The sequence below is a fragment of the Vombatus ursinus genome, unplaced genomic scaffold, assembly GCF_900497805.2.
Source record: "Vombatus ursinus unplaced genomic scaffold, bare-nosed wombat genome assembly UNPS02014805.1, whole genome shotgun sequence".
NCBI classification, from domain to species: Eukaryota; Metazoa; Chordata; class Mammalia; order Diprotodontia; family Vombatidae; genus Vombatus; species Vombatus ursinus.
Genome location: NW_020954583.1, coordinates 12,690,373 through 12,706,646, shown reverse-complemented (window position 1 = coordinate 12,706,646; position 16,274 = coordinate 12,690,373).

The window sequence follows — 16,274 nt, the reverse complement described above, 5'->3', positions numbered from 1 at the left end:
TAGTATTACAATAACATTGACCTTACAGAGGTTATACATCACCAGTTATCAGAACTTTTTTCTTATACGAGATACAGGAAAAATTTACTTCCACATGGCTCAATAGTGGTAACTTGCCCCACATGTGTTTGCCTACTAGGAACTTAAGGGAAAGGATACAGACTCATCTCCATTTAGTTTTCACTGGCTTTAGGAAAAATATACATGTTGAAATGTTAAGTAGAGCTCAGAAAGGGTTGAAATAGATCATATTGGAGAAGGCTAGGATCAGGATTTCAGACAGATTTACAAGGTTAGACAGAGACCACCATATGGAAACATGGTGGGAGGCATCATTCTATAGTGGGTATATGGACTCATGGAAACAGTATGTCGAACAATTGTTATCTTCAAAGTTCTTCATGCTCAGATGCCCTTAGTGAGAGTTAGCCATCAATCATTACTGGTACTGAGCCTGAATGAAGCCCTCCAGATTCCTCGTCAGTATGCTGAATTAAGTGTTGCTTTAGATTCAATGGTAATTCGTCCAAGAGTCTAACATGCTTTCATCAAGTAAAACACTTTTTCTTTTCAAAAAGTGAAATGGTGGTCACTGTACTTTCATTACAAATGAAATGAAGTACAGGTGCTGTGTTTCTTAAGATTAATTAACTTAGGATTCATGTTAAATATTTAACTGCTATATATCGATTTATGTTTCACCTTTCATTCAAATCTACGATTTATTGGTGTATAGAATTCCCAGCATGGAAATTCTCTTTACCATCCATATCAGGAAATTATCTATAGTTATGCTCTTAGAGACAAGCCCTGGGCAGTTAAAGTTGAAGTGATTTGGCTATGTTTACATGGCGTTTTTAGAGGCAAATTTGGAATTCAGATTCTTTTTTTAAAATAAATTTATTTATTTTTAGTTTTCAACATTTACTTCCACAAGATTTTGAGTTCCAAATTTTCACCACATCTCACCCCTCCCCCACCTCAAGATGGCATGCATTCTGAATACCCCTTCCCGTAATATGGCTTCCCTTCTATCTCCCCCCCACCTTTCTCTTATCCCCTTCCCCTTCTATTTTCCTGTAGGGCAGGATAGATTTCTATAACCCATTTCTTGTATTTCTTATTTCCCAGTTGCGCATGAAAACATTTTTCTAAACATATGTTTTTAAAACTTTGGGTTCCAAATTTTCTCCCTTCCTCCTTATCCACCTGTCCTCATTGAAAAGGCAAGCAGTTCAATATAGGTTATACATGTGCAGTTGTGCAAAACACTTCCATAGTAGACATGTTGTGAAAAACTAACTATATTTCCCTTAATCCCATCCTGCCTTCCCCATTTATTCTATTCTTTCTTTTAGCCTTGTCCCTCCTCAGAAATATTTGCTTCTGATTACCCCTTTTCCCAATATGCCCTCCTCTCTATCATCCCCCTGCTCTCTTGTCCCCTTCCCCCCCTCCATTTTCTTATAGGGTAAGACAGATTTCCATACCCAATTGAGTGTGTATGTTATTCCCTCCTTAAGTCAAATCCTATGAGAATAAGATTCACTCATTCCCTCTCACCTTCCCCCATTTCCCCTCCACTGTAAGAGCCTTTTCTTTTTTGTTTTTTTTTTTTTTGTGAGATGGTTTACCCCGATCTACCTCTCCCTTTCTCCTTCTCCTAGTATAATGTTAGTATAGTATAATCCTAGTATAATCCTCTCTCACCCCTTTTTATTCTCTAGATATGATCCCTTCATCTTCAACTCACCCTGTGCCCTCTATCTATCTATCTATCTATCTATCTATCTATCTATCTATCTATCTATCTATCTATCTATTTATACACGCATATAATTTTTTCCCTCCAACTACCCTAATACCGACAAAGGTCTCATGAGTTATAAATATCATCTTTCCATGCAGGAATGTAAACAGTTCAACCTTAATAAGTCTCTTATGATTTCTCTTGCCCATTTACCTCTTCATGTTCCACTTGAGTCCTGTATTTGAAAGTCAAATTTTCTATTCATCTCTGGCCTTTTCATCAAGAATGCTTGAAAGTCCTCTATTTCACTGAATGACCGTTTTGCCCCCTGAAGGATTATACTCAGTTTTGCTGGGTAGGTGATTCTTGGTTGTAATCGTATCTCTTTTGCCCTCCAGAATAATATATTCCATGCCTTCTGGTCCCTTAATGTAAAAGCTGTTAAGTCTTCTGTTATACTGATTGTGTTTCCACAATACTTGAATTGTTTCTTTCTGACTGCTTGTAATATTTTCTCCTTGACCTGGGAACTCTGGAATTTGGCTACAATATTCCTAGGAGTTTTCCTTTGGGGATCTCTTTCAGGAGGAGATCAGTGGATTCTTTCAATTTCTATTTTGCCCTCTGGTTCCAAAATATCAGGGCAGTTTTCCTTGATCATTTCTTGAAAGATGATGTCTATGCTCTTTGTTTTATCATGACTTTCAGATAGTCCAATAATCTTTAAATTCTCTCTCCTGGATCTATTTTACAGGTCAGTTGTTTTTTTCCAATGAGATATTTCACATTGTTTTCTAATTTTTCATTCTTTTGGATTTGTTTTACAGTGTCTTGATTTCTCATAAAGTCACTAGCTTCCAATTTCTGTATTCTAATTTTTAAGGAAGTATGTTCTTCAGTAATCTTTTGGACCTCCTTTTCCATTTAGCCAATTTTGCTTTTTAGGGCATTGTTCTCCTCATTGGCTTTTTGGACCTCTTTTGCCATTTGGGTTAGGCTATTTTTTTAAGGAAGGAGGGAGGGAGAGAGAGAGAGAGAGAGAGAGAGAGAGGGAGAGGGAGAGAGAGAGAGAGAATTTTAAGTATATACAACAAGTGCAAAAGCTGGAATATGGGGTCCCAAGAATGAAGAATGGTAAAAAGGCCAATATGACTGGGTTGTAAGATATATGATAGGGAGTAATATGTAATAAGGCTTGAAAGATAGTTTTGGGCCAAAATGTAAAGGGTTTGTAAAACACAGCCACTAAAGTTTCTTAAGGAGTGACATGATCAGACCTGTACTTTAAGAAAATATTATAGTTGTGTGGGGCTATACAAAGAATAGATTGGAGTAGGAAGAGACTTGAGGCTTGGAAAGAAAAAGCTATTACAATTTTTCATGGTTGAGGTCACTTTACTAGTTTGGGCATTGAATGCAGAGAAGGAAACAGATGAGATAGGTATCATGGAGGTAGAAGTAATAAGATTGGAGATGTGAAGAGTGAGGAACTGAAAATGATACTAATGACTAAATTTCAAACCTAGGTGACTGAGAGGATTGAAGTGCTCTCAAAATCAACTGAAGAGGAGGGAAATTTGGGGGGAGTTTAAATTCTGTTTTAGGCATGCTAAGTTTGATATTTCTATAAAACATCCTGCTTGAAATATCTAAGAAGCAGCTATGTAATGGAAGGGTTAGGAGAAGGAGCTGCATATCTGTGACTCCTCTCTTAGAGTTAGGAATTTATACCAAATGGGAAACAGGAAAACTATGATGAAAGGGCTGTCCTTCCTCTTATTTACCAACTTTTGAAATTTTTAAAAGCTCCTAAATTGTGATACACAGCAATTATTAAAACTTCTGGGTGAAACTTGTGTCACAAATCTCTACTACCACAGTAGGACATCTGATCTTGAATCTGTTTTTCTAGTCTGGGTTTTACCTCTCCTGTAAACTGCATACAATCACTAAAAATAATAAGGTCACGGTCCTTGAGGTCAACTGTACCTTGAATGTCAGTCTGAATCCCACTAGCACTTTATTCCTCTTGGTAGTCTGGTTGAAAGAGAGTCATTGAGGCAATCTGACTTGCCTCACTCTGTTTCTTACACTTTGAATCTACTACCAAGAAATGTCTCTCAATGGCAAAGAATGAAGGGAAGATCACATTTCTTTGCTTGTATAACATTGGTGGCTTCTGGTTCCAAGGTCTTTTTCTCTTTTGGTGATAATATGTCAATTTAGCCTGCTATATGAAATCATAAAACAATCAGAGCCCCCCTACCCAATTCACATTCAAGATAATTAGCAACACCTGTGCTATGACTTCATTCAACCCATCAATTCCTAAATGATAGGCTTCAAAGAGAATGCTGAGAGTATGTGATACAGCTGGGCTATAGCCTGAAGCTTTGGCACATTGGTTTCTGTCAGGCCCTGTGATGATAATATTCAAAGGTTTATTCCTATCTCTCTTATTGTATTTTTCCCTTTCTCTTGTTAACTAATTATGGGATGGTTTCCTTCCCACCCCACACCATTCCCTCTTGATGATGGATTTTGTTCAGTGGCAACCATTTATGCCTAGAAAAAGCAGTTTTAACAAGAAGCAATGAAGACATTAAAATGGTTATTTTGCTTTAAGGTATGTGAATAACATACAAAATTACAGATGTTTGAGGGAAAGATAGCATTTCTTAGATACTAGGTGAATTACATGAATAGTTTTACTAGCCAATTGTGCATATTGTAGCATAAATTTAGTAGAGTGTTCTTGAAGGTAACATTATTCCAATAAAAGGAAAAAAATGGGAGAAGAAACAATGGAAATAGTTTAAGTGAAATATACAATACATCATATACTTCTTTCCTACAGTAAATTAGCTGAAGGAGTCTTCTCTTAGCTGACTATCTAGACATCACAGGACATATGGTGCAATTTACCCTAATGTCCTTCCGACTCTCATTTACACAGCATGGAACCTCTACATTACATGAAGGAGGTAAGATATATGTAGCATTGCTAGGAATGGCAGGGTGAATGAAAACACTATTCTGCCTTTGAAAATTGGCATGTGTATTTGACAGCTCTGCAGTTATGTGAAAAATACTATTTGCCTGCCCAGACTTTACAAAGGATGAAGACTTGGCAGAGAGAAGAAAGCAACCAAAGGTAGAAATGGAAATGTAATCCTTGTTATCTATTTTTAAAAATTTGTTCATCTCCCTCTTAACCCAAATCAATTGGTATATACATGAAGGATCCAGTTTTGCCAACAGAAAAGCTGTCCCATAGAAAAATAATTAAAATGGCTCAGTTGCTATAAAATTGATTTCTTTATAAATTAAAATTATTAATACACAAAAGAAATTTTAGAATTTCATAACTTGATTTCAATAGAAATTACAATTTTACCCTGTTTTCATTTTGAAGGCCTCTGTTCTTGGCCATGCCTTACTCAGATTGGTACAGGGACTCATTTTTGGTGTTGAAGTCAAATAAGACATCCAAAGACCATCAACACAAGAAAAATGAAGTTTACTTAATAAGAGCATGGAAAGTATGCTCAGCAATAGATTAACACTGGTCCAAGTAGACACAATTCCCCTTTTTATCATATATAAATGCCTCTAGTCAGCAGAGTATGGTGACTCATAGCAATCAGATATCTGTCAATTTGAGTGGCATCAAATCCTTGGAGGCTGGGCCCTTTGTGTCCTAGGCAACTGAAAAGCCATATCAATAGATCAGCTAATTCTATTCCCCTGGATCAATGAAGTCTCTGAGATAACTTCTTTGTTTTTGAGAAAACAACAACAACAACAACAACAACAAAAACTCATACCAAGACAACAACAATAAAACTTAGTCCATCTTAAGTGCCATGATCTCTAATAAAGAGTACTTTTACCATACTCTTCTTTGATCATATTTTCTCATCTCATGCAAATAAGGCTTTGCCTGTTTTATGATGGTTAGATGACTTTTTCAGATAGCAGTTTGTTTGAAAAAAAGTTGTTGGGGTTTGAGTGGATTGCAAATTCAACATGATTCAGTTTTGCAAGCTAGTAGTGTAACATGGCAGCAAAAAAAAAATGCATATAATATTGGGCTATATCTTGTTGGAGGTTTTCTATTGGAGGCTGACTGACCACTTGTCAATATTGGGGATTGCTCTTGGGTATGAATTGAGCTAAATGACTACTGATGTCCCTTCCAGCTCTCAGATGCTTATATTTTATGATAATGATTAAGAGGAAGATTCCAAGACTGGAAACTGTATCATGAGGTAGAAGGAGTGCTATGTTAAATACTGGGTCATGTGACTAACAAGATGGAGGGCTAAGCACTTTCTCCGATTGTCCTGACATCTCCAAAGTAAAATAATATGGAAGAGATAAAGCAATTTTAGTTGTCTCCATGGTCTATGACACAAGGGGCTTCAATGAGGTAACAATGAACTAATAGCTGAGAAGTACCTAAAGCATTTATAAAACAATCCCTCCCTGCCAGTCTCCACATTGGCAGGGATACCTAAACCAATCCACTGGTTTGTAATAGAACTCTTTTCTATAACCATATCCTTTCTGTGCTTTAAAAAAAAAAAGTAGAAGATGTCTCTGTCTGGAACTATATTATATGATACAGCATTATGCATAATATACATATGTGTATATGCATGTAGAGAACTGAAGAAGAGAGGGAACAGTGGAAGGATATCAGCACGTATGTATGTAAGGTGACTGGCATACAACTGGGGCCAGTTTTGTCACTTGAGGAAGAGTCTAAGGTGGGTGAAATGGGAATTCCCCAGCATAGGAGGAGGCAGAGACAGTTCTTAGCTTCCACCTCTTGTGAAATCTTCATCATAAGGGAAACCACTTATAAAGCCCCATGCCATGTAATAAATAATGTTTCTAAGGCAAAAATGTAAACCAAAGAGGGAAAATATCAGTATAAATGATTAATATATAGAAAAAAGAAGCCTGAAAATATATGCAAAATGTCATGCTTGTGGATCTCCCACATTTGCAAAGGGAAGGAGTGGAGGTGTTTTCTTATATCTCTTAAGATTAATTTTTTCTTTGTAATTTTGTGATATTCACTTTGTGTGTGTGTTTCTTCTTTCCTTTACACATTATTGTAGTCATTGTGCATATTGATTTCTGGGCTCTACTTACTTTGCTCCATCATCATCTGAAATAGCTCTTTCCATTCTTTTCTGTATTCATCATCTTTGCTATTTCTTATAGCATAGTAATATTCCATTACATTCATATATCATATTTTAACCACTTCATTTCCAATAATTTGCTATTGCAAAAAAATGCAATATATTCTTCTGCATATGAGAAGTTTCATCTTATTTATGGGCTCCTTGGAGTATAAACCTAGTAGTAGAATGTTGGGTACATTTTAGTCATTTTGCTTGCCTAATTCAAAATTGCTTTTCAAAATGGTTGCATTGATTCAGAGCTCCATCAACAATGCACTAGTATGCTTATCTTCTTACATCCTACTGAACAATGAATGACCACTTCTTTGCCAATTTTCAGGCTGTGTGGTGAAACCTCAAACTGTTTTGATTTGAATTTCCCTTACAATTATTAATTTTGATCATTCTTTCATATGTTTTCTACTTGTCTGCAATTCTTTTAATAATTATTCATATCCTTTGGCAGTATATGTGGATTTTGGTTATATACACGTATGCACACCTTAAGTGCCATGATCTCTAATAGAGAGTACTCCTACCATACTCTTTTTTGATCATATTTTCTCATCTCATGCAAATAAGGCTTTGCAAGTTTTATGATGGTTAGATATACACTGTGTGTATAGTTATACACAGATGCATGCAATATACACATATACATAATACATAAATATGCATGATTATACTTAAATATATATGTGAATATATATAAATTTAACCTAATACACATGTGTATATAGTGTGTATGTCCAAAAGCCACAGAAATGTAAATGCGAACACGTGTAAATATATATGATGTGCATGTGTGTGCATATATACATGTGTTAACATATATGTATATGCATGTTAATGTGCTTATACATATTAGAAACTAAACCCTTATAATGGAAATTTGATACAATGATTTTTTTCCGCAATTCAACTGTTTTCTTAATTAATCTAGGATCCAGAGTGAGTGAAACACTCTGGGGTTCAGGGTGGCATCTCCTGGCAGTGGTGGTGATGATGGTGATAGCGGCAACTCCTCCTACCCCCTGCCCACAAGAGCATTTGGCCTGGCCCATCACGAGAGCTCACTTGCTGGAGTGGAGCTCTGCTTCCACTCTTTTATTTTTTTCTGCCCATGTAATAAGGGTTAAGTAACAGCTAGCAAGTGTCGAGTGTCTGAGGCCAAATTTGAACTCAGGTCCTCCCAAATCCAGGGCTGGTGCTTTATCCACTGTGCCATGTAGCTGTCTTGTGTGTGTGCTGGGGGGGCAGTTAGCACCAATTTTATTTTATTGACCACTTCCAATACAACTTAGGCAACCCTCCCTTGGCACCAACATTTGCCATGAAATGGAGAGTACAGTCTTCCTGGAAACACTGCTGATCAGTAATGTGTACATAAAGAAGAGGACGTTACATTGAAAGGACCCATTAGAGTCAAAAAGCAGTAAGCTCCCAGAAGTATTAGGTGACTTTCACCCCTTATGCAACTTGTGTCATTTAAATTTCTACCCCTTTATACACTGTTTCAAAATCTTTCTCCTTCACTTGTAGGATTTGCTGTTTGTCACAAGAATTGTTAAATTTACCTACCACATTTCTTGGAGTTTAAGAACAGTTTTTTCTTATTATTTGTTTGTTTGTTTTGTCTTGTTTTGTTTATTTTGTTTTCCTTCCCTGAAGGTGATTTGTGTATTCTTTTAATTGGCACTTTGTTCTCTGTGTTCAGAAGGCAGTTCTGGATACTTTTCTTACATTATCGTATGTAGGTTTTTTGCTATTTTTTTCTAGGAAAACTATCATTCTTAAGTTAGCTCATTGTATTTTGTTTATTTTCTTCCAAATTGTCCTACTCTTCTGTGCATTTGCATTCTAATAATTTTTTCTCTCTTTTTCTTTCATTGGTGAGCTTTGCATATGTGTGTATATATATATCTATATATATCTATATATATATATTTTTTTCTACTGTGGAGATTATTTTTACTGTGAAGGCTATAAAATCTGCTTTCACAATTCTTCTTTTCCTTTTAAATCATGGGGAACATCCTACTATGATTCCATATTCCACATTCTCTTGGGAAACCAGAAAGTCTTCTGCCTCATCAGGTGTTCATTTATTTTCCTTTGTTTTGCAATATTTATTCATAGATGCCTGGACTCAGAAGAATGGAAGAAAGGCATTGTCAGAACCCCAGAGCAGTTAGCTGAAAGGAGGTTTCAACTTCCAGATTCTGCACTGACTTGAGAGCCTGGTTCTGATTGCATGGGAACTCCAGTGTTTACTATTACACTGCTCGTTGCCACATAGAGTTTAAGAGCTTTAATCTCTGAGAACAGTAAATTGCTCTCTGCTGCCACCTGTGGGAGAGGGCAAAACAAGGGGCAAAGACAGACTTTAAAGCTGCTTTGCTGAGGCCTTTGTTAGAATTTGTTTGAGCTACACAGTATCACAGTGAATAAATAGTTGGCTGAGATTATCTGCATTGACCTGCAGCAGGAAACCTGATGATCTTTGTAGCTCACTGGCTTAAAGGGGAACTGTTTGTGAAACTAAGAAATAACACTTTCTCAAGGTCTTTTTAAGGGTGTGTGTGTGTGTGTGTCTGTGTGTCTGTGTCTGTGTGTCTGTGTCTGTGTCTGTGTCTGTGTGTGTGCAAGGAAACTCAGGAAATCATTAAGTATTAAAATCTAGAAAGATGGAACAATAAGATACAGAACAAGTGACTGGGTTATAAAAGAATATGTTTTCTTTGTTTATTAGGATACATAATTTTGAACACAGCAAGGATGCATCTTGATAGTTGTGGTGCTTATTCTGAATCTGGTTAGCACTAATCCAATTATTCTTCAGCTCAGTGCCAAGACTTCCCCTTGTCTGCTTTTCCCCTTTGGAAATGGTCCTCATAATTGTGGCTACTGCCTAGTACAGTTCATACAGTATAGAACTGTGAGATCATACCCTCATATGTTAGGCAATTTTATATACCCAGGGGACTATCAGATAATACATCACCAGAACAACATCTTTAGTTATGGATGAATCAAAGAAACCTAATACTCTAGCTGCCTATGTTGGAAAAGGGCTACTGTCTATCAACATCCCCTAACTCCCAAATGGTTTGTAATGCTATCTGTTCCATTGGCTAGGGACTTGTAAAAAATTTGATTTGCATTTCAGCCTAGGAATTTCTCCTTTGAAATCCTGGTTGCTCCTTCAGTCTTGCTTCCTCTCTTTAATGAATATAGGACTTGCAATAGCCTTCCACAGGGAGCTTTTAAGTTAAAAGTGCTTGTAAATGTGTTATCTGTTCAAGAGAAAAGGACAAGAGCATTTACCCAAATTTAAAACAGTTACCAGAGAAGTAGCTTCATGTAGTGCCAATGTTTCTGAATGGATCAATGACATCAAAGCCTGTAGTTCAGAGTTGTGAATTCATATACGCAGTTCTTTCTCATTTATATGTTTTCTTGACTTTTTTTTAATATATCCCAGCTGTCCCTGACAAATAATGGGTATACTAGTCAGAGTGTGATCTGGGTTTATGTGTGGATTCCAACGTATTTGTCATTCCTGCATTTGGTTTAATATAAGAATATTGATGACATCATTAGTAAATTTGTTTTATTGCTAAGTAAATAGTTATGTTCAAAAAGGGAAAGTGCTATGTTATTCTCAAATAGAATTATTTGGAAGATTTCATCATCCATAGGAAATTCCTCTTGAACTTTGTCTCTGTTCTGGAACTTCCCCATCATAGTGGTAAACAAAGTTGGTAAGCATGTCTCCTTGTTTTACATCTTGTCTGACATTTATATACATAGGATCATCAAACAATGTTGTTTCTGTTGGGTATATCTTTCATCAAATCTCACATGCTTTTTACGTGTGAATGGAAAACACCTTGTTGGAAGTCTTTAGGGAGAAATTTTGCTCTATCAAATCAAATTTTTTTTTTACATAATCAAGCACAGTGGCATATTTTGTATTCTATAAATTTTTCATTCATAATGTTAAAGATGTGCTCTACTGTAGATATCCCTTGTGAAAGCCTATCAGTTTCCTACTAATATTTATATTGAGTAAGTAATTGAGTATAAGTAGATAAGACTTATAAATATTTCAAAGTAAATAAAATATGTAGCTCGTTAAAGTTTGCAAAACACATCATACATATCTAATTTGATCCCTGAAACAATCCTTTGAGGCAAATACTATTATTACCCCCATTTTATAGATGAGAAAACTGAGGCAAAAGGTTAAGTGATTTGCCTAGGGTCACACAGCTAGCATTTGAGAAAAGAGAAATTCTTTTACATGAGCCCCCCTTTTCTCTTTTCCTTCATCTCAAAACTAATTCATATTATCAACTGTTCTCTTCTCCCTTTTCCTGGTCTATAAAAATAGTGCGGCCTTTTTCCTTGAAAAAGGACAAATCTTCTACATGTGCCTTTGATTCCATACCCTCCCATCTTCTCCAGTAGATTGCCTTTGATTTAAGAATCACCCTTTCCCTTGCTAATCTTCTGTCTTTTTTCTATTGGCTTTTCCTCCACTGCCTACAAACAAACCCACATCTTCTTAATTCTCTAAAACCTTCACTACACCCTATCTCAGGCTATTAACCTTCCTCTCTCCTCCCTTTCTCAGTTCAAGATGCCTGAAGGAGAGCTGGAGATTCAAGATTAGAGGTCAGTAGAGAGGTTAGGGCAAGATAGTTAGATTTGAGAATCATTAGCATCAATAAGGTAATTAAATCCATGGTAGGTGACCTTCCATATAACCCATAAAATCCAAGTAAAGAAGTGTAGAGGAAGAAGTCCCAGATCAAAACCTTGTGGAACACCGATGGTAAATGGCCATCATGTGGATGAGGATAAAGCAAAGGAGACTTAGAGAGGTCTGATAAGTAAGAAGAGAACTAGGAAAAAATGGTGTCCCCCAAACCTAGAGAGCAGAGAATATCAAGGAGAAGAGGGTGTGCATCAGTGTCAAAGACAGCAGAGAGGTCAAGAATAATGAATATTGAAAAAAAAAGACAATTGGATTTATCAATTGAAAGGTCCCTGGTAACCTTGGAGAGAGCAGTTTGGTGGAATGATGAGGTCAGAAACCATATTGTATCACCTATTGTAGACTACCTTTTTCAAGGAGTTTGGCCACAAAAGTCAGAAGAGATGTTGAATGATAGTGGAGACAGAAGGATCAAATAAGGGTTTTTTTCTTTATTTTCTTTTTTATTAATTTATTTTGATTTATCAACAATCACTTCCATATGCTTTTGAGTTTAAAGTTTTTCTCCCCCTTCCTCCCCACTACCCTCCCCAAGATGGCACACAATCTGATATAGGCCATACATATACATTCTTATTAAACACATTTTCACATTAGTGATGTTGTAAGTAAGAATTAGAACCAATAGAAGGAACCACTAGAAAGAGGAAACAAAACTCAAAAGAAGAAAAAAATAGCAAATAGTATGCTTCAATCTGCATTCAAACTCCATAGTTCTTTCTTTCAATGTGAACAGCATTTTCCATCATGAGGCCTTTTGAGATGTCTTAGATCCTTGTATTGCTGGGAAGGGTTAAGTTTATCAATATTAGTCATCAAACAATGTGGCTGTTATTGTGCAAATGAGGGGTTTTTTTTGAGGATGAGACATGGGTATGTTTGTAGGCAATAAGAGATATGTCAATAAACAGAGAGAGAATGGAAATAAGTGATAGAGTGGAATAAGAGAAGGACCAATATGCTGGAGGAGATGAAATGCAAGAGAATTACTTGTACAAGTAGAAGAGTTGGTTTTGGAAGGAGTAAGTCCATATGTTCTTGTAACAAAGGGATGAAGAAGATAGTGACAGGAGGTACCTGAGTGACAGGGGGTGAGGAAGAGGGGAGAAGAGGAAGCTCATTGTCAATGATCTCATTTTTTTCTGCAAAATATGAGAAAAAGTTCTTCCTGAGAGCAGAGGGAGAGGGAGAGTCATGGGAAGTTGGAGGAGGGATGAAAAGATTCAAAACAGCCACTGCTGACCACAGGAAAGTGAGTTGATAAAGGAGCCATAAAAATATTGCCTAGCAACAGTAAGGACCCAGTTGAGGTTGTATAATATAAATTTATAATAGACCCAGGCAGAATGGTTGTGTAATTTTCTCTATCCACATTCACGAGCATGTGTTTAGGAACAAAGAAAGTAAATGTTGTGAGTGATTCTAGGATGAGGCTTTGCAGGGAATAATTTGCAATATGAAAATAGGGTCATAGACTCAAGAAGAGAGAACAGTGTAGCATTGAGCTGGTTCGCTAAGGAGTCAAGATAGGGAAAAAAGGAGAAAATGCAAGGGAGATGGATAAGGAGAAATCAGAGGTCAAAGTATTAAAGGACATAGTGTGATTAAAGTATATAGTTGGCTAAGGTAAGGCAGAGGGAGACATGGAAAGATAATAGATTATGGTTAGATAAAAGAATTTCAGAATTCTTGAACATGGGGGTGCTGCAGTTCATGATCCCATTTGGAGTTTTCTTGGCAAAGATACTAGAGTGATTTGCCATTTCTTATCCAGCTTATTTTACAGGGGAGGAAACTGAAGCAAACAGAGTTAAGTGGCTTGCCCAGGGTGACATACCTAGTCCATTTCTAAGGCCAGACTTGCCCACAAGGAGATAGTAGAATATTGATAGTTGTGGCTGACGAGTAGGTTGGGGTGTCCTTAAATGCTAGGCATAGTAGTAGAATTTTATTTGGTATTAACTAAAGGATTTTGAGAGTGATATAATCAGAGAAATATTTTGGGAACATTAGAAGAGCAAAGCTGGAGGTAGGAAGATAATTTAGTAGGTTATTAAAATAGTCAAAACAGGAGATAATTGGAGGTTGAACTGTGTGGCAGGAGTGTAAATGCATAGAAAGTGGGGGATAGAATATAGATATAGATATAGATAGATAGATACACATACATATGCCATTCCCTAATATATTAGTGATAAATGAATATGAATAAACAATTATCAAAATTTCTGTTTGTTGGTCAGTTGGATCTAACATCTTTTTGGCCAACAGGATTTCTTTATGGTTGTCTTAGGATTCACATTCATTTAGATATAAAGTAAAAACTTTGTTTCAAATATTGAAATTAACATTGAACTGGAAGAAATTTTGCATTAAATTTAAGTTCCTTTTGTTTTTTTGGGGGAGTTTATATTTTTTATTAATTTATTTTGATTTATCAACAATCACTTCCATATGCTTTTGAGTTTAAAATTTTTCTCCCCCTTCCTCACCACCACCCTCCCCAAGACAGTAGACTATCTGATATAGGCTATACATACACATTCTTATTAAACACATTTTCACATTAGTGATGTTATAGGTAAAAATTAGAACCAATAGAAGGAACCACCAGAAAGAGGAAACAAAACTCAACAGAAGAGGAAAAAAATAGCAAATAGTATGCTTTGATCTGCATTCAAATTCCATAGCTCTTTATTTGGATGTGGACAGCATTTTCCATCATGAGGCCTTTGGAGATGTCTTAGATCCTTTTATTGTTGGGAAGGGTTAAGTTTATCAATATTAGTCATCGCACAACATGGCTGTTATTGTATACATTGTTCTCTTGGTTCTGCTCACTTCACTCAACATCAGACCATACAAGCCTTTCCAGGTTTTTCTTAAGTCAACCTGTTCATTATTTCTTAAAGCACAATAGTATTCCATTACATTCATATTCCATAACTTGTTCAGCTATTCCCCAATTGATGGGCATCCTCTCAATTTCCTATTCTTTGCCACCACAAAAAGAGCTGCTATAAATATTTTTGTACATATGGGTCCTTTTCCCATTTGTATGATCTTTTTGGGATATAGCCCTAAAAGTGCTATTGCTGGGTCAAAGGGTATGCACATTTTGATAGCCCTTTGGGCATAGTTCCAAATTGCTCTCCTAAATGATTGGGTCATTTCACAACTCCACCAACAATGCATTAGTGTTCCAATTTTCCCACATCTTCTTCAACATTTATCATTTTCCTGTTTGTCATGTTGGTCAATCTGATGGGTGTGATGTGGTGCCTCAGAGTTGTTTTGATTTGCATTTCTCTAATTAATAGTGTTTGAGAGCATTTTTTCATATGACTGTAGGTGGCTTTAATTTCTTCATCTGAGAACTGCCTGTTCATATCCTTTCCTTTTATCAATTCGGGAATGACTTGTATTCTTATAAATTTGACTTAATTCTCTATATATTTTAGAAATGAGGCCCTTATCAGAGACACTGGTTGTAAAAATTCTTTCCCAATTTTCTACCTCCCTTCTAATCTTAGTTGCATTGGCTTTGTTTGTGCAAAAACTTTTCAATTTAATGTAATCAAAGTTATCCATTTTGCTTTTCATAATGTTCTCTATCTCCTGTTTGGTCATGAATTCTTCTGTTCTCCATAGATCTGATAGGTAAACTATTCCTTGCTCTCCCACTTTGCTTATAGCATCAGCCCTAATGCCTAAATCATAAACCCATTTTTGACTTTCTTTTGGTATATGGTGGGAGATTTTGGTCTATGTCTAGTTTCTGCCATACTCTTTTCCAGTTTTCCCAGCAGTTTTTTTTTTTTTCACAGAGTGGGTTCTTATCCCAGAAGCTGGGGATTTTGGGTTTATCAGATAATAGATTACTAGAGTCATTGACTACTGTGTCTTGCATACTTTACCTATTCCACTGATCCACCACTCTATTTCTTAGCCAGTACCAAGCAGTCTTCATGATCGCTGCTTTATAACACAATTTAACATCTGGAATGGCTGGGCCACCTTCCCCTGCATTTCTTTTCATTAGTTACCTTGATATTCTGGACCTTTTGTTCTTCCAAATGAATCTTGTTATTATTTTTTCTAACTCTATAAAATAATTTTTGGTAGTTTGATTGGCATGGCACTGAATAAGTAAATTAGCTTCGGTATAATTTTATTACATTAACTCGGCCTACCCATGAGCAAGTGATGTTTTTCTAATTATTTAGATCTGACTTTATTTGTCTGGTAAGTGTGTTGTAATTGTGTTCATATAGCTCCTGGGTTTGTTTTGGGAGGTAGACTGCTAAATATTTTATAATTTCTACAGTATGTTTAAATGGAATTTCTCTTTCTATCTCTTGCTGTTGGGCTTTGTTGGTAATATATAGAAATGCCAATGATTTAAGTGGGTTTATTTTATAGCCTTCTACTTTGCTAAAGTTGTTTATTATTTCAAGTAGTTTTTCACTTGATTCTCTAGGATTCTCTAAGTCTATCATCATGTCATCTGCAAAGAGTGATAGCTTTGTTTCTTCTTTGCCTA